The sequence below is a fragment of the Cebus imitator genome, unplaced genomic scaffold, assembly GCF_001604975.1.
Source record: "Cebus imitator isolate Cc_AM_T3 unplaced genomic scaffold, Cebus_imitator-1.0 Scaffold14, whole genome shotgun sequence".
Taxonomy (NCBI): domain Eukaryota; kingdom Metazoa; phylum Chordata; class Mammalia; order Primates; family Cebidae; genus Cebus; species Cebus imitator.
The window spans coordinates 5,331,760-5,356,642 of NW_016107329.1; the positions used below are offsets into that span (position 1 = coordinate 5,331,760).

The following is a 24,883-nucleotide window of genomic DNA, read 5'->3' on the forward strand; positions in this document are numbered from 1 at the left end:
GTATCTTCTTACCTTTAAAAGACAATTATCTTAGGCATTCCCAGGGAAAAAAAAAGCAAACTACAATGTTTCTTGGCAACGATTCTCACCTATTAACTAGCAGGATCCTCAAAATAAAATGCCTTTGAACAGCTCCTTTGGACTATTCGTATATTAAATATCTATCTGCAGAATCTTCCTGTGTTTCATTGCATTTGTGGGAATTAGGTTGTATTGAGAACATTTCCTGAATTACTCTTGCAAAACCAATGATTATAACGGGACTAGGCTAATCAGGAGCATGGTACGTTCTGCAAGGCACTCACACGCAGATTTCAATTTGCTCACATCATGAAGAAAGGAAACTCATGTGGATGTAAAAGGAAGAATGTCGGATCCATGATGGCAGCCCTGACTGATGCAGAACATTCACCCCAGAAGGTTGAAAATGAGAGGGCATTCCCTTTCAGAACTCTATATACAGGAACAAGGTGTTTAGCAAACACAGAATTTGCTCAGGGTGAGATTGTGCAGCTGATTAGCATGCTAGGGTTTCAGCCTTGGGCTCTGCCACTAGGCCTGCTCAGGTTTCAAGGGTTGGGGGGTCCCTGCTTCAGCCCAACTGCTTCAGGAGATTCCTTCGTTTTAGAAAGGGGCCTGGAAATCCTCAGCCTAACCACGTGCGTGTATGAGAAAGCTGAGTACTGTACACATGCTCTTGTATTTACCTCCTGAGGCAAGCGTCCCTCTCATCAAATTTCCAAGAATGTTTCTCCCCTTCTATCCCTTCCACCGCTTTGCTCAATGCGTGAAATAGTTTCCGAAAGCTCAGCTGCTGATTTGATTGCCTTCTCATTTCATCTCCTTCCCATTTTTTTTTTCTCCTCACTTTAAGCAGCAGCACCATGACATCTAGGGAGAAAAAAATAAATAAGGCATTTCCACTCTGGCTAAAGCAAAGAAAGCATACCTCCACAGTGTCCTCATTAAAAAAAGAAATTAAAACATAAATTAAAATGCTGAAAAAGGTATTTTTAGGCCACAAATTACTCAGCTTAGTTTTTCAGCAGAATTCTCATGTAATCACATTGCTTCTGGTATTTCATGGATATCCATTGGTCTTGTCTTTTCACTGAGATAACCAGTATGGGACAGTTTTATACATGTGCATTTATGTGAGAAAATGTATTAAGGTAGGTGGTCTAGATGATCACAATGATACTGTCTCATCATCATTCCTTTATTAAATTTTCTATTCTTTTTTTTTTTTTTTTTTTTTTTTTTTTTTTTATTTTTTTTTTTTTTTTTTTTTTTTTTTTTTTATTTGGCTCATTCTCTTTTTTTTTTTTTTTTTTCCAGACAGAGTTTCACTCTTGTTGCCCAGGCTGGAGTACAATGGCACAATCTCAGCTCACTGCACCTTCCACCTCCAGGTTCAAGCAATTATCCTGCCTCGGCCTCCCAACTGTGATTAAAGTGCTCAGAGCTGCAAAGTAGAACCAACACTCAGGCAAAAGTGTTCTCAGCCAGACAATTTACTTCTATAGAAGAGTGTCTCCTGCATGCAAGGCGGAGGCAAAGGAGAAGGCCGAGAACAAAGGAGACCAGCAGTCAGTTCCTTTGAAGAGGAACTATTTGTTCTTAACCATTCCCCCATCTTGAATTGATACATTTTCCTCTTCAAACTTCTCTAACATGACTCGGCTTTGTCGTTCTTCTAGGAGAAAGAATCTATCAGTGTAAGATAGGGAAGAACTGGGGAAGGTTTTGGTAACAGCTGTTTCTGTAAGTCCTTGGACTAGTCCATGAACTCAGGGTATGATAAAGCATCCAACAAGAATAAGCACAGCTACTGTGATTGTAAAAGAAGTAACCAGAGAGGCCATGAGTCCTTTCATTTACCAAACCATTTTCCTAACCATCCTTTGAAAGGTTCATTGATTCCAGAACTTGTGGCTAATTCATTTGATTAAGACCTTGTAAAGCTTTTGCAATTGTTCCAACAGGGACTGTATGGTTGGGAATGAAGGTGCAACATTGGGTTCCTGTCATAACACAAACTCCACCTTTTTCTGCTAATATCATATCTAGGGCCATTCTGTTTTCTCAAGCCATCTGGCTAGTGCTGATGTACTGGAAACTCAAGAGGCAGGGTTTGCGCCAAGAGAACCTTAGTCCTAAGGGAAGATAAGGTAGAAGATAGACAAAGTATGTAGTTCCTAAGGAATTGATCTTTGGTCTCAAAAGTGGGAATATCATTAGTGGAACTTAAGTATGGCAGTCCATAGAGCATTTCATAAGGGAATGGACAATGACTTTTCAAGGGGCAATTCAAATCCTGAGTAGAGCAATGGGGAGGTACTTAGTCCACAGTAACCGAGTTTCTAAAATTAACTTAGTTTGGGCCAGGACTTCTCTCATGAGTGGTTTGGAAAATATTTCCCTCTGATCTGCCAACACCCACTTCCCTTCTGAGTTTTCTTCAGGCGCTAGTTTTTCCAGCTTTTCCCTTTCCGTGGGAGAAACGATAAGAACTGCAGCGGAGGGAAACAGACAGGAAGTCAGGGGGAGGATAGGTGCTTTTTGAGAGGTAGCAGTTTGTAATTTGATCACCAAGTTACTCCCTTGGCTTTGAAAAGCAGCACCTTTTTGATGACCAGGGACATCACCACGGCTCTCTCTTCTGGTAGCCATAAACTTTCTAATCCTTGGCTAATTAATTCTCTGTGGACAAGGTCCTGGCCTTTACTGTTGATAAGACCTCGCTCCGTCCAAATTTTCCCAAAAGTATGTATGACTCCAAAGGCATATTTGGAGTCAGTGTAGATGGTACCTTCTTGCTTTTGTAAATATTCTAGAGCCTGATTTAATGCGAACGATTCACAAGTTTGAGCAGACCAATTGTTGTACCCAACAATCTTCCAGATTCTGTTTTGACAAGTTCTTCCTCATCTACAACTGAATATCCTCTATGCCTTTTTCCCTCAATTACTTGGGAAGAGCCATTGATAAAAAGATGATGGCCTGTCTTAAAAGAAATTTTTCTTAGATCGAGTCTAACTTTAGTATGGTAATTGATGAGATCTAAGCAATTATGTTCAGGATCTTTGGGGTTTGGATTCCCAATTAGGAAAGCAGCAGGATTAAGGGCACTGTCAGTAGTGAGAGCGAGGTCATCTCTTTCTAGCAAAAGAGCTTCATACTTTAGAATTCTTGAGTCTGTGAGCCACCTTCCTGCTTTTTGGTTTAATATAGTCCTAACTTGCTGGGGTGTGCTTACAATTAATTTTCCCCCAAAGGTTAATTTTTTCTCCTCTCTTCAACCAGCAGAGCAGTAGCTGCTACAGCCTGGATACATTCAGGCCATTCACAAGCCACTGGGTCTAAGACTTTGGATAACAAGGCCACAGGCTACTTATGGCCCCCGTGCCCTTGAGTAAACACCCTTAAATGCTATCCTTTTCCTTACATTGACAAAAAGGTGAAATGGTAACTCTAGGGATGGTAAGGCTCAAACAGGTGCAGTTATGAGTGAATGTTTCAATTTCTCAAATTGGTAGGCTTTCTCATCATCCCAAGAGAGGAGATCAGGCTTGTATTGAGTAAGCTTAGACTATACAGGCTTGGTTTTGAGGGCATGTGAATCAATCCACAAGTGGCACTATCCAACTAGTCCTAGAAACTTCCTGAGCTCTTGTTTGGTGCTAGGCAGGTGCAAAGACACAATTCCCTCAACTTGTTCAGGTCCTGTTCTCTGCTTGCCTGCTCTTACTCAATGCCCTAGATACTCGACTTCAGGTTCTACAAATTGGAGCATTCCTTTTGATACCCGTAGTCCTTCTCCACAAAGATGGTTGAGAAGGCTGATGGAAAAGCCAGGTACTTGTTCCACGACTTTCCCTAACACTAGTATATCATCTACATACTGGAGCATATGTATACACTTTGGGTTACTCATCTTTTCTGACACTTGCTCAAGAATTTGGCCAAACAAGTTAGGAGAATCTTTAAATCCTCTGGGCAAGACTGTCCAGTGGTACTGTTGTTTTTGCCCTGAGTGAGGATCCTCCCACTCAAAAGCAAATATATCCCAACTATCTTCAGCTGAAGGACATGCCCAGAAGGCATCTTTCAGATCTATTACTGTAAACCACTGATGGTCTTATGGAACTTTGCTGAGAATAGCATATGGATTGGGAACACTAGATGAGTAGTTCTGATAATCTGATTAATGGCTCGAAGATCTTGCATGGGCCAGTATAACCTATCTGACTTCTTTCCAGTAATATAGGGGCATTATAGGAAGATGTTCATGGTTCAAGCAGCCCATCTCCATTAAAGCTCTCAATTACAGGCTTTAAACTAGTCTGCCTTCTGAGGGAATTGGATATTGCTTTCTCCCCACTATTTCCCCGGGAATGTTTAATTGTATGTGAATTGGAGGGACCTGTAGTTTCCCTCAACTTCCCTCCCTTGATCACACATTAGGATTGATGCAGTTTTCCTCTGCTGTAGTAAGCAGCTTTAATGCAGTGAAGAGTCATTCTGTGCTTACACGCAACCCCATACCTAACTTTAACATCGGGTCTCTCCCTAACAAATTTGTCCCAGCCTCAGGGAGTAACGAAAACTTAATGCTTGTTGTTTGGGTTTCGTATCTGACTTCTGTTTGTTCTAAGACTTTGGATTTTAAATCCTTCCCCTGTGACTCCTAAAACTTCAAGTTCTTCCAATGAACAATTTATATTAGAGGGCACAAGACAAACAGAGGAGCAGGCACCCCCTGAGTCTATTAGAAACGTAACAAGCTTATGTTTGGGTCCCACCTCTAAATTTATCAAGGGCTCTTGGTGGGACTCAAGATAGAAGAGGCAAAGTCCCTGACTTCCCTGTTCTTCTTTAAATTCCTTGAGTGGGATTCTTTCTTCTTCCTTTCTCCACTCAGGACATTCTTTTTTGAAATGACCTAATCTTTCAGATTTGTAGCCCTTGTCTCTCTTTTCAGTTTTCAGAGCCTTAGGGTACTGGGTTTGCTTTCCCTCTCTACAGGTCTCTAAGTTCTGTGGCCCTCCTGGTTCATATTATTAGTAAGGCCTGGCAGATGTAGGCTTAAACTTGACCCCTGGTGCATTCTACCAGAAAATCTTCGCTTTTTGCTTTTGCTTTCTTCATCCCTCCTTACATGTACTTTTTGAGCCTCCCCTAAGAGTTCCTCCATGGACTTGTTTTTCCAGTTTTCTAGTTTTTGCAAATTCTTTGCAATGTCTGGCCAGCTATTAGCAACAAAATTCTGGATCTAAATCTGCATATTTCCTCATTTATTCTCTTAGTCTTTCTAAAAATTTCATGGGGCTGCCATTTTTTTCCTGTTGTATGTCAAATGCTTGGGAAAGATTCTGACCTCAGGGCACTGATTCCCGAATTCCTTTAATTATCATTTCCCTAAGATCTTGCGTGTTTTCCCAGTGGACTGCATTGTTATTATCCCATTGAGGATCTTGGGCCAGGAATTTGTGGTCTGCTGTGGGGACACTTTGGCCAGGAGGGTGTTCACACTCCAAAATTGTCATAGCAGCCCTACAAATCATCCCCCTTCCCTCCCCTGGGAAAAGGATATCCAGGATGGACGTTAATTTGGCCGAGGTATACCACTGAGGGTCTAGGAATTGATCAATCTGGTCTGCTACCCTGTATGAGTCATCTAGCAGTGGCTTAAGTTCTTTCTTTGAATCTCAACTTTCTGAACTAGTCAAAGGAGCATTTACAAAGCCAATAGTTCCTCCTCTCTAGGGCACCTCTCTTAAAGGAAAGAGAGCTGGAGTTGACTCCTTGGAAACAGAGGAAAAAGGAAGAATTTGAATGTCCTTTTTGTATTGCTCTACTTCATGTTGCAGTCCCTCTAGGGGAGGATACTTAGGCTGACATGGTGCAGACTCATGGGTGGCAGTAATTCCCAAGGGTTAGGGTGATAAGGGGGAGGAATAATTGGAGTAGGAGAAGGACCTGGGACTGCGTGCAGGGCTGCAGCAGTTGCATGGGGAGCTGCCTGGGGAGGGGATAGATCAAGGGGGGGAAGTTGAGTGGGGGAAGGTGGTTTAGAAGGTCCCAAGTGTTGGGATCCTTCTGCCTAGGAGTTGGTCTCATCACACCTACTTTGGAGAGTGTGAAATCAGATCCTTCCCGTGCATTCTTTAGGGAAAAGAGAACAGGTCCTTTTCTCCAGCAGAGAGTATAGTCTATTTCTTTCTGCAAGACTGGACTTTTGTCATTCAAATATTTAATTAAAAGTTGATAGACCCAATCCTCATTTGATCTGAATTTTGACCAGAAGACAGCAGGTTTGAGGATGGCTTCCTTGGTCCAAATGAAACAATATTTTATCATCTGTTGCTTCTTCTTATGCCTAGTCCTTTCATTTTCCTTCCAATATTTTAGCATGAGACCTAAAGGACTATATGAGGAGATCTGCCTATCCCTGTCTTTACCTTTCCCTGTTTTACTAGGGGTGTTTCCCCTCTTGGAGGTTTTTGGATGGTTCTTTGAGAGTGGGTGTGGCTCAACCTCTTTTTACTAGAGGTCTCTTGCTTGCCTTTTCTGTCCTCCAAAGGTTTGCTAAGGCTCAGTCTTTCACATTAAAGATTTCTTGCCTATCATTTAGCCCCCATCTCCTGGAGGTTCCTTGCAGCCTTCTCTTACTTTGTCTACTCTGGCCACTTCCCCAGAGGAAAATTAGATTCCTCTTAGCACTGGCAGGACTGTATAACCTGCAACATCAGAATTCCTACAAGAGGGCCCCCGTTAGCCTATGAGGTAACCACGGAACAGCAGATTGGGCTCACTCACTCCGCATAGCACTAGTGCCTGCTACCATTCATACTCTTTCAACCTCCAAGATATCCTGACCACCAAGGAAATACCCTCATGGCTTTTCACCACCCTCATGGCTTTTCTTACCTTGGTCTATGCACAGAGTTACCTGGTCACTGTGGTGTTTCTGGAGGCAAGTCTTTCCTTCCCACGTTTCTGAGAGTCTGGGTTTATTCGTCACAGTGGGTGGGGTCTCGATCTTTAGCCTCCAAGGCCACCGCAATGAGGCAGTGGGATGCGTCTCCCCTGGGAGAAGACCAGAGACCCCTTTCCTGGAGAGGAATGGGAATCCCGAATGAGCCCCCAGGTTGTTGGAAATAAAAGTGCTCAGTGCCGCAAAGTAGAACCAACACTCAGGCAGCAGTTATCTCGACGAGGCAATTTGCTTCTATAGAAGGGTGTCTCCTACATGCAAAGCGGAGGCAAGGGAGAGCACCTAGAACAAAGGAGGGCAGCAGTTTTTATCCCTAATGCAGACCCTGTTCCTGTGTCCTCCCCCTGTGGGCTGGGGTGAGACTGCACAATCTAGGCTAATTTCAATTGGGTACTGTTGACATCATCAAGCAGGCAAGGGTAGGCTTTTCAGGGGAAAGACAATTACATAGGTGATGGGAAATGCTTGGACATGTTTGGTCCCAGCAGAGATAGGGAGGGCTGATAGATGAATGGGTAAGATTGCTTTTTTAGAATAAAACAAAGAACAAGAAACTGAAATCCTTTGATGAGGAACTGTTTGTTCTTAACAACACGAGTAACTGGGATTACAGGCATGCGCCACCATGTCCAGTTAATTTTTTATATATTTAGTAGAGATGGGGTTTCACCATGTTGGCTGGGCTGGTTTCAAACCCCTGACCTCAGGTGATCCATCCACCTCTACCTCCCAAAGTACTGGGAATATAGGTGTGAGCCACCATGCCCGGCTAGCTAAATTTTCTATTCTTTAAAAGTCTTGAAAATAAGCTCTTCATGTCGACTGGTATTCTTTTAAAAAAAGAAGTTATATTAATACAAATATTGAAAAACTATGAAATTATAATAATATCCATTTTTTGACTCAGAATAACAACATTAGTAGATACTGTTTCTTGGATCTATATAACTTACATTGTGTTAAGCTTTTTCTCATTAAGTTCTTCAACAAACTTTATAATATACGTTTGATTTTCGTCCATAGCTTACAAACAAAAACTAAGCCCTAAAGAACTTTACTAACTTCCTCCAAATCTCACAGCTTCATGATCTGCAGTGATGGAGATGGTCCATTTGATGCCTGTTCAGCATTTGGTGCTACCGTAGTTTTCAATAGCTGCAAAAATAAAATAGTAGTAGAAGCAAGGATTACACACCCAGCAAATTGCACACAGATAAAGTTCAGGACATGCCACCCCAAAATATAGCACCTTGACATTTGAGAAAACAACAGCAGCAAAAGGGTCTTTCTCACCCTTCCGCTACTCAGCGTCTTTCTCACCCCCACCCTTCTTCCTTGAAGCAAACTATAAACCTAGGAAAGTCTCTTTGACTTTTCTCCTGCCCTTCTCCCCTGAAGCATGTCAAAAGATCTTCATGTCAGAGGTGCCCGTCTACACCTGGAGGAAAGAAATGTTTTTATGTCTGAAAACACAATGACATAGAGAAAAATCTGAACAAACGGGTCTTGCTAACGTTCTCCTAGTTTATTACCATAAGATCACACACTTTTGGTCCAATCATATTGCTCCACAACTGTCTACTCTTTATCAAACATAAGCATGTTCACCTGCTTATTTTCGGTCCTCATTTTTTTATGCAGACGCCCATGTCATGCAGTGTTTAAATCAACCTGTACGTTTTCCTCTTGTTAATCTGCCTTTTGTTATCGGGGCCCCAGCCGTGAACCCAAAGTTGCAAAGAAAAGATACCTATTTTCAACGCTCACACAAGCCATCTGTGACTCTTTAATATTGGTGTGGGGCAACCTGGGAGACGATGGAATGATGTCAGTGGGCAGGCATATAAAAATAGAAGAGATTATATTATTAGCAAATGTTGCAGAGGAAAATATTTCTCACCCATTACAAGAGTCAGGGATGAAATTCCCAATAACAAAACAAAGATTAAAAGAGAAAAGCATACAAATTTATCTATTGTTTTATACACATAAGATTCCTTAAAAAGGAAGACCCAAAGGAAAGAAGGAAAGTGTATTTGTATGGATTTCTGTCACACAGAATTATGACTGGAGAACAAAAGGTGCGACCTACTGGTAACAAACGGGGGAACTTAGACCTGTTTGTTCAGATTCTTCTTGGTGTCATTGTGTCTTTGAGAACAAGAACATTCTTTTCCTCTGGGTATAGGGAGGAAAATGACTTACTTTAAGGAAAGACTAGCTAGTTTTATGACCTGCTGCATGACAGCAGGGGCAAGAGACGGTCAGAGAAATCTTCTGGCTTCTGTAGCTTTCTAAGCGTTCTTCAGCTCAAGATACTCATTATGCCAGGGTGAGGTACACTGGGGTAGTGTGTCCAGAACCCATCACATACATTACTGAAAAGCTATGTAGTAGGCAGTGGGATATAAGTCAGTGGATTTTTTTCTCTAATTCTACCTTGGAGTAATTCAAGGTCTAACTGGAGACAGAGAGACTTCATGAGGAATATACCACAATGGTGTAAGTGATAGAATACGGTCGGCTGAACACAGTATACCCTGGGCTTGGTTCAGCAGCAGCCTTGGATGCAAGAGAAGGGTGAACAATTTGTAATTGCAAAAATGTGGTATCAACCCAAATACCCATTGATCAATGAGTGGATAAAGACACTGTGGTATATATATCCAGTGGAATACTGCTCAGCCCTTAAAAGAAATGATTTAATGGCATTCACAGCCACCTGGATGAGATTGGAGACTATTCTTCTAACTGAAGTGACTCAGGAATGGGAAACCAAACATCCTATGTTCTCACTCATAAGTGGGAGCTAAGCTATGAGGATGCAAAGACATAAGAATGAGACAAGGGACTCCTCAGGGGGAAAGGATAGGAAGGGGGTGAGGGATAAAAGACCACAAATTGGGTGCAGTGTACAGTGCTTGGGTGATGGATGCATCAAAATCTCACAAATCACCACTAAAGAACCTACTCATGTAACCAAACACCACCTATTCCCCAATACCCTTATGGAAATAATAATAATTTAAAGAGAGAGAGAGAGGAAAGGCTGGGATTAACACTTCTCACATTCTCCTGCAGTGGACAGGCCACCGTGTTATACTCTAGTGGGACAAAGTGGCTTCAGTAGACCTGGGAGGTCACGTTTCTCAGGTGCGTTTTTACTAGTTATACTTGTTATCTGCCCCCTATATGAGATCAAACACTAGTGCAACCCCTTAATAGTTGCATGGTCTTGAGCAAAGCATTTAAATCTCTTTGAGTATCTGAGTCACCAAGTAGTAAGTATAGTTACTGTGACGCTTCATTAAATAATGTCTAGATTATGAAGCCTCAAATTACTTTAATCCCTTTGAGCCTCTCCTAAACTAACAAGTGGGGCCAAGTTATTGTGAGGACTCAATTAGATAATACAGGTATATAGAAATTGTGAAAACCCACTTAGGTGATTTAGATGAACTGTCTTACACAATGCCTGGCATATCATTGGCATTCAATAAATACTAGCCATTATTCCTTCAGCGTCTCTACTCCATGTCATTCCTGTCGTTGCTTATTTTGTTTCATCAGGAAAAAGAATCAAAGACTTGGAAATGGGCAGAGGCGTTACTGGCTATCCTTTTAATGGAGAATTGGCTATTGTTTAATGCAGTGTTGTTCAATAGAACTTTCTGTAATCTTGGAAAGGTTCTGCCTCTGTCCTGTTCAGTAAGGTAGCCACTAGGCACAAGTGGCTTTTGAGCATTTGAAATGTGGCTACTGTCACTGAGGAACTGCTTTTCTTCTTTACCAATTGTTATTCAGTTTTTGTTTCATAATTTTATATGTAACTCTGCAATCCAGCGAGGCATGGAAGGGAATATGGAAACATGGAACCCACAGGGAACTTCAGTGACAGCGTAAAGATGACAGGCTACTGCGAGCAAATGGGGTGCAGGGTGTTCTCCAGCTACAGAAGGAATGGTCTGGTGGTGAAGATAAACACAAGTCAAACATATCAGAGTTGCCCACAGTCACCAACAGTGATCTTCTTTGGTCTTCCCATTGCTGGACCCACAGCACTCCATGGCCTCCATAATAATCGTGACTTCTTTCACTTTCCCAAACCACTCAGGCTTGGCAGTGCAGACAAAGAACTGGGAACCTTTTGTGCTGGGTCCAGCATTTACCATGGACAAGATGCCAGGACCTGTCTGTTTCAGGGTACAGTTCGCGTCATCAAATTTCTCCCTGTAGATGGACTTGCCAGCAATGCCATTATGGCATGTGAAGTCCCCACCCTGACACATAAACCCTGGAATAATTCTGTGAAAACAGGAACCCTCACAACAAAATCCTTTCTCCCCAGTGCTCAGAAAAGGAAAGTTTTCTGCTGTCTTTGGAACCTTGTCTGTGAACAGCTTGAAGGAGATGGCCCAAGAACTTGCCTTCAACAGTAACGTCACAGAACACGGTGGGGTTGACCATGGCTTGTAGTAAGGGGGGCCCAGTGTTGGCAGCATCTGCAAAGCCTAATATTTTAATTGAATTTAATTTTAATTAATTTTACTTTTTTTTTTTTTTGAGATGGAGTATCACTCTGTCATCCAGGATAGAGTGCAGTGGCGTGATCTCCGCTCACTTCAACCTCTGCCTCCTGGGTTCAACGATTCTCCTGCCTCAGCCTCCCGAGTAGCTGGGACTATAAGTGCGTGCCACCACACCTGGCTAGTTTTTTGTATTTTCAATAGCGATGGGGTTTCACTATGTTGGTCAGGCTGGTCTCGAACTCTTGATCTCAGGTGATCTGCCCGCCTTGGTCTCCCAAAGTGCTGGGATTGCAGGCACGCTCCTGGCCTACTTAATTTAACTTTAAATAGCCATATGTAACTAGTGACTATATAGTATTGAACAGTGTAGGTTTAGCTAGCTCTCTGGGCACTGATTTTAAAGGACTTTGGACATTTCTTTGCCTTTCTATGGACTAGGCCATTTTAAAACTCTTCAGAGGTGGAATTTAAGGTATTAGTGAAAATGATTCTTGTTGATAGCAAAGCAAGTGAATTTTATTCAGTAGAAACATAGCTGATTTCTATCTTATAGATAAAATGATCCAAATACTGCACTTTATTTCCCTATTGGACATTAATTCATTTTGTGTTTATTAGCGAATTTATTTTGGCATTACTGATTGCCCACATATATATCTACTCTTTAAATTATTTTTGAACTGGTGTTAACATCTTGTTGGCTTCCTCTTATGTTAGTGAGTTAAATAAAAACCTTACTGTGTTCATTTTACGTTAGTGATGATTTTATCTTGAAAAATCAAGTAGGCCTGGCATGGTGGCTCATGCCTATAATCTCAGCACTTTTGAAGGCAAAGGTGGGCAGATCACTTTCAGCTCAGGAGTTCAAGATCAGCCTGAGCAACGTGGCAAAACCCCATCTCTACTAAAAATGCAAAAATTAGCCAGGGTGACTCTATCTCAAAAAAAAAGAGAAAGAAAGAAAGAAAGAAAGAAAGAAAGAAAGAGAGAGAGAGAGAGAGAGAAAGAAAGAAAGAAGGAAGGAAGGAAGGAAGGAAGGAAGGAAGGAAGGAANGGAAGGAAGGAAGGAAGGAAGGAAAGAAGGAAAGAAAGAAAGAAAGAAAGAAAGAAAGAAAGAAAGAAAGAAAGAAAGAAAGAAAGAAAGAAAGATCCTAAAGATGAAAGAAAGAAGAAAGAAAGAAAGAAAAAGAAAAATCAAGTAGTATCACACTCTTATTTTCCAATAATGCTTTCATTTTGGAACAGTTAAATGGGGCAATGGGAAACTTTTTCAACGCAACTTGTGTTTCTGGTTACTTATATTACTGTATCTACTTTTCACTTGGGGGTACGGGTTGTAGGAAATTACATAATGTGTTTATTACAGTGTTGAGGGTTAGTCCTGGGAAACAAAACAAAATACAATAAGAAATAAATTATATGCCCGCTGCATGAGTTGGCCATTTTTCCGCGCTAGAAACCTGTCTTCATGGATCAGAGATTGCAGGGCTTTAACTATAATGTTCCTGCTCATTTTGTTGGCTTACATTTCATTGCCATAAGAATAGAACAACTTGTGTCTTGGGTTTACTCACAATATCAGGCGAAACGTGAGAGCATTATTAGATAGCATGGCATGGCACACAGAAACAGGAAATATTGGTTCATGATGAGAGGAGGAGATAAAATGCTTATCAGAAGGTCCAGTTTATTCTTGTTTGGTCTTCTGTTTCCAGCCAAGTTGTACAAATAAATATACAGTGTCATTTAACGAAGAAAATTATTCAAGAATTGAAAACAGAAACATTTCCACAGATCAAGAAAAACTAGAGTTGAATTTTGTCCTGAGCAGCCTGAAAGCAGAGGGAAAGTTTGAGAAACGGCAAAAGCTTTTAAAATAACGGGCATCACACATTCACAGACCACATTTTATATATCTGACCACACATAACGGGCCATAACCCTTACGAACTTCTGCCTAGAATCATTTTGTGGGCAAGAAATGGTAACTGTCTCTGGGCAGTCAAATACTGTTTAAGGTGAAGATCGTCATGGTTTTATGTTTACCACTGATTACCACTGATTCTTTTCAAAACGCCCCCCAATAGCTTGTGAATAGAAATAGGTGTACTTTATTCGGGGGTAGTTAAAAATCAGCTTTAAAACACAGCTAGATCAAAGTTACACTAGAATTTTCCACCACCTCCCAGCAGGGTAAATGGAACCCCCAGCTGTAGCAGAGATTAAATTAGAGAGTTTTGAGCATGCAAAAAGGAAGGGGGCAAGAAAGAGTAAGAGGCATGTGATTGCCACACATATGACATAATTATTAAGACAAAATCATGTTATGGAAAAGGGAAAGTGTTCACAAAAGGAGGCTGAGTATAAAAGCGGATCACAAGCTCATCGACGTTTTATAGTTCCTACGACCACTAGAGATGTAAAACTGATCTATTTCTATGGATTAAAGATAAGAAGAAAGCATAAAAGGGTAATTTCTTGTAACTGAATTTTTTGTTCTTTAAACTTTTTTTTAACAATACGTTATTTGTGTTTAAAAAGTGAAAAATGTGGAAAAAAAAGAAAAAAGAGAAAAGAGACAACGAAAGGGGGACATTAAAAGAATGAGGGAGTCAGAGTGAAAAGAAGAAAGCTTAAATTAGAAACAAAAGTGAGAGAATCAAACAGAAATGGCCCCCCTGCCCCCTTGCGTCCCTGGAGCCGCTGCCCTTTGAAGCCTGCAGTCACCAGGGCACGTTTGCTGTGATCGTCCAACGCATTTCCTTCTCCTCTCTGCTTACATTCCTGCCGTACCAGGATGCGTCTGGCAAATTTTCTGGGTTTTTTGTTTTCTCCCTCCTGGCAGAGTGACACAAAATCTCTTCGCTTCATGCAGTGAAAGGGAGTTAGTGTTCCTTAGGTAACCTTCATTTTAGTAAATTAAATTGTCTGAGCAGACGCATGCAAAAACGTACCCTGCTGGCCTGCTGTGAACAGGCAGTCATCAAAGGTGATCAGGAAGCCGGGCGGAGCTATGAAGGCAAGGCTTTTACATGGAAGAAGTTTCATTAAAACTGTAACTCTCTACCTGCATGGGAGAGCAAAGATCTCCCTTGTGAAGTTTCTAAACACAACCAGAAAAAATGTTAGACTAACATAAGTCAAAGGAGGTGTTTAATGTATTTTTAATTTAGGCGGCTCCAGGCAGGCAGATACATTTGTGTGGAGGTGATAGGATTTTACCTCCTCCGTTCCAAACACTTGGCACAACTACGGATCACTGACGTGACAATTCTAATATTTAGAATTCTTAAGCACAGCTCTTATTTTCATTTGGATTGCATCTTGGCAGAGCGACTCCTTGACATTTTATGGTTATTTAGAGCAGCAGTCTAAACTCTTATCTGTGCAACCCTTGCAGTTTTTATGAAAGATAACGCCTTGCAAGCTGCAGATGCTCAATTAGGAAACCATGTAATCGAAAGATGTCTTTGGGGCCAGAAAAAGTTAAGATTTCAGCTCGGCTTCTTAGCAGTGTATGACCTTGGATGAGTCACCTAACCTCTCTAATACTTGGTTTCTTTCTCTAAACAGGAGAATGTGCCTACCTTACAGTGATGTAATGAGGATTTAGAGGCATGACCCACCAAGGAGGGTGCCCAACACACAGTAACAATTTAATAGTTAGGTGTTATTTTGGTGAGGGCATTTCAATAGAGGTGTGTTTGAGGTGGGCTTTTCCTTAACATTTTGTAGTCCAGGTTTCAATGGTCTTGTATCAGACACATATATCTATAATCCTGTATCAATGAATAGAATATGACTAGGAACTATTAAAAGTAATATGGCGACCGGGCATGGTGGCTCACACCTGTTATCCCAGCACTTTGGGAGGCCGAGGTGGGTGGATCAGCTGAGGTCGGGAGTTCAAGATTAGCCTGAGCAACATGGAGGAACTCCATCTCTACTAAAAATACAAAATTAGCCGGGCATGGTGGGTGGATCACCTGAGGTCAGGAGTTTGAGACCAGCCTGGCCAACATGGTGAAACCTTGTCTACACTAAAAATACAAAAATCAGCTGGGTGTGGTGGTGGGCACCTGTAATCCCAGCTACTCAGGAGGCTGAGGCAGGAGAATTGATTGAACTTGGGAGGCAGAGGTTGCCGTGAGCCAAGAGCCACTGCACTCCATTCTGGGCGAGAGAGTGAGACTCTTGTCTCAAAAAAATAAAATAAATGAATAAACAAACATTTAAAATTATCTTATTCTTAATAAAGACCCATAATCTTTAGTTTCCAGTTCACGACCATTCACGATCAGCCTTTATCTTTCCCACTATCATGGCAGGTAAAATTATAGACTTTGAAGCATATTGCTGAAATTATAGCTTTTCCTCATGATATTCTTTCCTAACCAACCCATAGTCCGTATTTTTATGGTTAGAGAGTAGGTTCAAATTTGACAGCAAAGGCTTGACTGTGGGTAATCTTAACTAAATCACAGAAGAATATTATTCAAATTAGGAAAAAAACAAAATTAGAAAAAACCATGAATAGTCTAGTGCTCCCGGGTTTTTCTTCTTTCTGGTACAGTTATTATGAGTGGCCTTAGGCAAGCTACTTCTGACTCGGTTTTCAATAATACGTAGCCACTCCTGGTGTTATAAATGAGTTTTTACAAAGCACTTCCCTATAGGCAAAATAGAAATAATAATACTTTGCAGAATTGAGGTCATAGGTATCAATTATGTTAAGTTCTAAGCAATGATGTAGCAGACATTTTGTTTCTAGGACAAGATGTTGGCTTTTACAATGCTTTGTTCTCTTGTTTAATTACAGATCACTTTAAAAGTATATTTAAAATATGAGTTTCTGTTTAAATCTTCTCAGTAACATGTTCAAAGAATACTAATTTCATTAAGGAAACATGGTTTTCTTTATTATCAGGTTCTTTCATACAAATACTCGATTGTGAGTGCCTTAAATTCACTCATGAATGTAACTATTCAACATTTATTCTACTTATTACTTATGATTTTGTCAGTTAATATAATAAGATTACATTTGCAAGGTGTACCTTCTAGAAGGTGTTTCTTTTTTGGCCCTGTGTTGATAATTCAATTGCTGCCACATTAGTTGTATACATTAAAATAACTCAGAACTTTCAGTTAAGGTGAATTGCCAGCCATGGATAATTTAGAACAATTATCAGCTGATTATTTAATGCTACTTTAAAAAAATATTTTGAAATGCTTACTAATTGTACCATTTATGAAGTATCAATTTTTTAACAGAGTGATGTTTTACTATACGAAGGTAAATGCTTAAAACAAAACATTACCCTGACAGAAGTAAGGACCTTCCTGCCCCGGATTCAGCCATTGTTGGAACAGACTTCTCTACTGCTGTTTCTTTAACCTTTGTAAGATCACAGTCCATCTTTTTCTGGGATTGTGTTTTTGATTCACGTCCTGCTTTGGTGATACATTGAGACTGTGAAAAAGTGCTCCCTTACTTCTGCAAAAAATGCCTTAATTGGATGTTTACCCTAATTACTCCATGGAACATAACATATTTTGACTAGTTTTAGGGACCTTAAGCCCTTCCAAGGACCTGGCAAAATCCTTCCTGTCCCATCTTTTCTCGTCACTGGGGAGAACACTGCAGGGAACACTGACACAGAGTCATGTGCACGCCATGATCCTCCACAACAGACTCCCCACGACCCCGACCTCAATTAGCAAGACTGGATGTAATCACTCTGCTGAGATTCCACCTTTCATATTTTGATTCGGGTGGTTGAAGAGTAGCACTTTTGCCTAATAGCTCTAGTGTCTGGCCACCAGAAAAAAAAAAAAAAAAGGTAATAACACCTTGAGTCAGTCACATCCAATACAGATATTATTCTGGCAAATAATTTAGTACATCAAAAAGTATAGAAAATAATAATCTCCTCATCACATGATTCAGAGGACAGCCTAGTCACTGGAAACAGATTCCTGGCCAGCTTGTTTTGTCTGAAAAGACAGAGCTGTTTTCCTTTCATAAGGCTGCAGTTTGTGATTACAAATAAAATGAAAGCTAAGGAGTTTTGGCTTCCAGACAATCCTGCCTTTTGTACGGAGGAGTGGCCTACAGAGGTACAATTAAGTCTACTTTCAGAGAACCCTATTAGTAAAACAAACACAACAAACAAACAAGAAAGTTCCTATTGAAATTTAGCTGCAAGGTTTGACCAGGGCCGTGGCTCATGCCCAGTAATCCCAGCATTTTGGGAGGCATGGGGATCACCTGAGGTCAAGAGTTCAAAACCAGCCTGGGCAACATGGTGAAACCCTGTGTCTCCTAAAAATACAAAAATTAGCCAGGTGTGGTGGTGAGTGCCTATAGTCCCAGCTACTTGGGAGACTGGGGCACAAGAATCACTGAAACCCAGAAGGTGAAAGTTGTAGTAAGCCATGATCATGCCACTGCACTCCAGCCTGGGTGAGAAAGCAAGACTCCATCTCCAAAAAAAAAAAAAAAAAAAAAAAAAAAAAAAAAAAAAAAAAAAAAAAAAAAAAAACTTAGCTGCAAGGTTTAGAGTTTAGACACTTGTCTTTCAGTTCATGAGGAAACAAAGTTTGGAGACTTGTTGACTAAAATAAATCATAAATCACCTTAAGTGTTGTCTTCATGGAAATGGGTCCCATTAGCCATGTTTCTAAACTAATACTTAATTTAAAAAGGATTTCTGTAAACTAATTATGGTTTCTCAGTTTTATCCAATTGAAAAGAGATGTAAGAACTTCAGAATTTCAGGGTTATTAAGCTGGACCTGACACCTTCCTCATGTGGAGCGGAGACCCATCCCTTTGCACCCTCCTTTTGTTGTGATGTAAGCTGAATGAGCATCCAGCAACTGCAATAACAGAAAATTTCAAAATGTATCTTTTTATGAAACACTTCAGACAGTTTGAGGTGCAATGAGACAATATTACTATAGGGGCTCAGCTGACGTCTTTGGCAGTGACTTCATTGTCATTTGGGTTTAAAGGAAGTGGAAAAGTAAAGAAGGTGAAATTTGATATGCACATCTTCTGAATTGCTCAAGTCAACTGATTTTTACAGAAATAAATCTTTTCTAGCATTTTGATCTTATTTTCAAGTAATCTAAACAAGAAAAGGAAGATGAGCCTGGCGTGGAGGCTCACATCTGTAATCCCAGCACTTTGGGAGGTTCAGGTGGGCGGATCACCTGAGGTCAGAAGTTCGAGACCAGCCTGGCGAACATGGTGAAACCCCTATCTCTACTAAAAATATGAAAATTAGGCGTGGTGATGCGTACCTGTAATCTCAGCTCCCCGGAGGCTGATCCAGGAGAATCACTGGAACCTGAGAGGCGGAGGCTACAGTGAGCAGCAATGGAGCCACTGCATTCCACACTCTAGCCTGGGCAACAGAGTGAGACTCCATCTAAAAAAAAAACAAAAAAACAAAAAAACAAAAAAAAAAACAAAAGGAAGATGGAAAGCAGGGAGAGTCTTTGAATTAAGGGAACCATGCTGGGCCCTCCAGATTCCACAGGGCTGCCTACTCTTGGACACTGTCTCTAGAATTCCCCACGTGGACGCCCAGTGCTCTAAGAAGAGTCCCAGAAAGGTACAGCTCATGGGCTGAATTTTCTGCATCCGCTCGGCACTGGCCTCCTCTCCCTGTTCTATGTTCTGTTCTTACCCACACTAGCTCCAGATAAGAACAAACTAGCCTGTAGACCTTCCATTCAAGAGAAGCCAAAATTCCTTATCAACGTCTGCATTGAACTGCTCTGTTTCAAGCGCTGTAATTTTATGACCAACTTTGTTGATGTCTCTCTTAAAAGGAAAAGAGAACTGCAGAACGATCTGGTCTTGAGCCTGCTGGTGAAGGGCAGTTCTTGGAAGGAAGGAGCTCCTCTTGGTGAGGGGAATTGGGTGAAGAAAGGTGATTGTTTTGCTCTGTTTACAGGATCATCTCTCTACTGTCTTTAAAAGCTTATTAAAAACAACCTAAGGAGGTTTCCCAGCATGTTGCTTTAATTTAGGCTGTTTTTAATTTTAGGAGAATGAAAATTCTCTATTTGGTAATTTCCTTTCTTGCTCAAGGTTTGTTCCTTTACAAGGTTTTTGCTTCTTATCAGCTTGGCCACTGTTGCAGCTATTGTAACTCAAATGCGGACAAAGGGGGAAAAATACCACTCTCCAAAACAAAACCACAAAAACAAATTAAACAAGATTTTTTTTTTTTTGGCAAGTTGCCTTCAAAAGGGTGTAGTTCCGGGTAACAAAGAGTGCAGCAAGTCTCTGGAGTCTAAACGGAGCCTGAAATCAAGGAGCTGACTTTAATCTTTTTTGGAAAATAAACAACTTGAACATAACCCAAAATGTTTTCCAAGGAACCACTGTACCCTGGGGTCCTTATCCTGAAAGAGTGAGTTATTTACTCACAGCATCACTGTTTCAAACTTTGATTTCAAACATTTTAAAATGTTTTTCTTGCCATCTACCCGTAAGTCACAAAGTGGCATTAGCAAGCATGGCCACACAACCAGCACAATATATGTGGCCGCGTCTCGGGGTCTTTGTTGCAGACACAGTTATATTGAGGACAATTGGAAGTAGAGTCTAGAAAAAGCTTAGTAAGATATCCAGTCATTTTTCTTATGAAACATGCTGTATTTTGGAAACTCATTAACTTTGACTAATAATAATTTAGTCTTCTATCACGTCGGGGATGAAGCTGGGCTCTGACAACACAAAAGCGAGTAAGACACCACCCCCACCTCCAGAGTTTATAGAGGAAAGACAAGCAAACAAGGGAGGGGCAGGTCCCTGTGTTGATGGACAGGGACCACACTGCTCTCTGCCCACATGGAGGGATGCCTCGCTCAACTAAGACGAGGGCAGGGGATGGGCTGGGTCCTGTCTGTCAAGCTGGCCAGAGAAGGGGACATGAAACATATGATATGGTTGAGAATGATGTTCTCCCCTGAAATGATCTTAATGAAAGTGAGGAGTGAACACAAAATCCTCAGGTTTTTCAATTGCTGCCCACAATATCCTTTGGTAAGCAAAACGTATGTGAGGTCTCATATTTTAGCTTGAAAATTAGTGGGACATTTGTATCCTATTCTGTCATATTAGATTGCTCCTTACAGAATTGCTGATTTTGCAGGTCTAAATGTTTAAATAATGGTCATTGCACAGGGTGCAGACATCCGAAAAGAATGCCTCCTATGAGTTGCCACTTGTATTTCACTCTATCCTTTGACGTGCCCACTGCTGTGTTGGGGACAGACATGTGACAAACCACAGAGGACCTTTGGGACAAATGGGGAGCTGCAATTGTTTGGAATGGCTCAGTTGGAGAAGAGGGCCATCAGGTGGACTGGTGTGGGTGCAAACTTGCCCTGAACTGTTCCACTGATGCAAATGAGGAGAAGCCTGTGGAGGGCTGGGAGCAGGAAGTGGTGTGACTGTGCCTCCTGCCTCGTCCTAGTGGGGAGCTGAGGATGTCCTGGAGAGCCAGAGGCTGGGATGAAGATCACTTGAGGTCAGGAGTTTGAGAACAGCCTGTCAAAACATGGTGAAACCCTGTCTCTACTAAAAATACAGAAACTAGCCACGTGTGGTGGGGTACACCTATAGTCCCAACTACTCAGGAGGCTGAGGCAGGAGAATCGCCTGAGCCTGGGAGGTGGAGGTTACGTGGTTGCAGTGAGCTGCGATCACATCTCTGCCCTCCAGCCTGGACAATGGAGTGAGACTCCATCTCAAAAAAGAAAGAAATAAAGAGAGAGAGAGAGAAGAAAAGAGAGAGGGAAGGAAGGAAGGAAGGAAGGAAGGAAGGAAGGAAGGAAGGAAGGAAGGAAGGAAGGAAGGAAAGAAAGGCACCTTTAGGAGATGAAAGGCGCTAAACGGTGAGAGACATGGTAAGGAAGAGGGGGCTATTTGGAGTTCTTAAGGGCTATAGCAACAAGACATGGAAAGTAATGAGTGGTGAAAGCTGATGGGGAAGAGGAATGGTCCTGATGGTGATGGCCAATCTTTGCTGAGAACTCCCTACGTGCCAGGCGCTGCCCTGAGCACTGTCCATGGACTGTTTTACTCAATCCGCGTTACAGATCTACATAAGGCTCATTTCCCAAATGAGAACATTAGGGCTGTCACAGAGGCTATGTAATTTTTCCAGGATCACAGAGCTTATTAGTGATTGGTCCAAGATGTGGATTCAGGTATACGCTTAAATGACTGGTCAAATCCTGCTGCCATTCACTGAAACAGAGAATCATCATCAGCATCACAACAAGAGACCGTGACATTTATTGTGTTTATGATATGTCAGACCTAGGCTTACTCTAGGCCTATTGTAGAATTTAACTGATTTAATCCTCAGACAACTCTGTGACAGCGTGCTATGTGCTCCCCTGTATTCGTCTGTTCTTGCACTGCTATAAAGAAGGACCTGAGAGGCCAGGTGTGGTGGCTCACACTCATAATCCCTGTACTTTGGGAAGCCAAGGTGGGTGGATCATCTGAGGTCAGGAGTTCAAGACCAGCCTGGCCAACATGGCGAAAACCCTTCTCTACTAAAAATAATTTAACAAATACAACACACACACATGTACACATTAGGCACAGAACAAGTACACAGAACACAGATGGTTATTACTGTAATGTAAGTTGGATACATTTTCATATTTGCACTGTGAGGAAGACAGGCCAGGTTTCTAAATGTTGAGGTGACTCCAGGTTATGGAACCCTCAGGGATATAGATAAGATTTTGAACAAAGCTTTCGAGGAGAAATCTAACTTTCTTTATCAGATTCATCCAGGTAAACACTTTCTCAGTCACAGTCCAATTCTAGTAATACCTTGTTAGTTTTAGTTGTTGGTGACTTAGCAGCACAAGAGGCAAATTGTTGCCATGATGGCAATTGGTTAACTATTAGGACAAACGCCTTGTGTTTATACTCAAGGGGCATAAAGTGCCTCTGAAGATACGCAGCGCTGTAACTGTTAGGATATGCTCCGCCTATGGCGGGAAGTCTGCAACAGAAGAGGAAAGACCATTTTTTGGTCTGTCCTTTATGTCAGAGAATCCACTGACACCCTTCTGAAATCAGCTCCTGTTACTTAAAGAGAAAACGGAGGTCCTAGGATGGAGACCCCACCTTAGGAGACACAACTCTGATGGAACTGAGATCAACCTTCAAAGCTTCCTACGAACTCCTTTTGATGTGAGACTCTGGGAGGACCTCATTTTCTAAGCTGGTTCAGCTCATCATATACAACAGATGTCCACACGGTTTAAACCTGTGTTAACACTTCCTTTTGATTCTTTTCTTCCTCCCACTGAAAAAACATGGAAAAGAACAAAAATAAATGAATCTTAGCTAAGCCAATTCTACCTTAAACCAAATCCAGGTGAAGTTTATAATTGGCATTATGGGATACCAGCAATATGCTATATATTCATAATCTATAAATAAATTTTCTATAAACTCATTGTTAAGCAAGTAGAAATCAATTTATGGCTTATGATGATTACAGTATCATTTCCCCCACACAATGCTATGTTTTGAAAAATCACAGAAGGAAAAATATAAATGTGTCTAGCGATAACATTTGTGTTATGACTGAAGACTCTTTTTTCCAATTGAGAAAAACAGGTTGCCCTCCTGTGATTTTCAATTAGCTAATTGAACAGTATTTCTTCTGCTGAAGAGGGTCCTCACTGCCTGAATTGTGACTTTGTTACTATGTTTGAGCTCCTTTCCTCCTGGTTCTTGCCTCTAGGATAGCTTACTTGGCTACCCTGTCACAGAGTTGTGTTCATGTAGTCACAATTGTTCAGAAATAGAAACTTGTCGATGTCTCTGCTTTGATCAGTCAATGTATAATAAATCAGCATTCAAGAAAGTTATTTTTAAAAAGCCCGATTTTCCTGATTTTGTGATCATGACATGCGCAGCAGATTTAGAACAGATAATGTGGATTTTATTGTAGACAAGGTCAGGAAAATTAGAATGAACAGAGTCCAAGTCTCCTCCAAGACTCTCACGCTCTGGCTTGTCTGAAGTGCCAGGAGTTCATGGTCCTCTTAATATGAAATATGACATGGATGGCAACAGACACAAAGGTTCCTTGTCATTTTCTTTTTGTCAGGGGTTAGAGATCATGCGTAACTCTCTATACGTCTCTCTGTCTCTATTTCTATCTCTGTCTCTATCATCTCTGTAACCATGCCTGAGGCACTCAATCTACATCTGCTTGAATGTGGGCAGACAGGTCAGTTATGCATTCGTTATTGTTTTTCCCTGCTGAAGTTGTGTTGTAAAACATGCCAGCAAAATGTTTGATTGTTATGTTGGTTCTCAAATCAAAACTGTTTAGGCTTTGCCATATCTCAGGACTATTGAGAGTATTTTAAGATCATACAAATAATCCCAAGGTTTCCAAGAATAAGTCCTGGGAACCACTCAGCAAACCCAGCTATTTCGGGTCTTATCCAACTACACTTTTCTATTTCTATTTCCAAAACCATGCTCTTTTTTTCCCCTCTCTCTCTTAAAGATGGCTTGCATGACTTCTTAATAGGTTCACTAAGATAAAACACTGTATTTAAAAAAAAATTATCACTTTGTAAATGTGGAGAATAATGTGATTATTGTTAGCATATTCTAATTTTGGCTAAATTGAGGTTTTAACTAATGCTCTGGCCCAAATCCTGAAGACCATTAGCAAACACAAACAAGCGGTGGCTTATGTGTATTTGTATTAAATCCAAAGCTGGCTGTCTGTTTACAAAATAGACTTGGTTCCTGAAGACGACTTCCTGGAGCCTTCGTGTTGGTGTAGGGTTTCTTAGCCAGCACATACAATGCCCCGGAATTTTAAAAGTCCTGGATTATCCATTCAGCCAAGCAAAAGGGTATGGGTTAAAACAAAGTAGAAAGAAAAAGGATTTCAATGAGGATCTTTTGGTTTTCTGTGCCTGGGCCTTCCCTGAAGGACTGCTAGATGGACTTCATTATTGGGACGGGCCAGAGGTCACATTCCTGGTTTTTAAGGCAATACCAATAGCAGTTGGTTACTGAGGACACTACCTTCCCTTCAGTTTCAAAACCAACTTTTATTTTCCACTCGTTTGCGGCTGATGGTGCCATACACAGGTGTGACAGGGCGTGAGTTGGACCTGTCTGCAACAGTCCCCTAGGGCTTTCCTGATTGTCTAAAAGGTTTGCTTTCGGTTTTTAATGTGCTAAAGCTCACCCACATTCAGGTGGAAATCAACCAATTATTCTTAAATCTGATTATTCAAGGTAGCAATATGAATATATTATTTAGTGACAT

General features: G+C 41.2%; 1 pseudogene; it reads right to left on the minus strand.

Annotated features, from left to right (window-relative positions):
- Positions 1-10,997: 10,997 nt before the first annotated feature.
- On the minus strand, positions 10,998-11,467 carry LOC108284520 (annotated as a pseudogene).
- Positions 11,468-24,883: the final 13,416 nt, after the last annotated feature.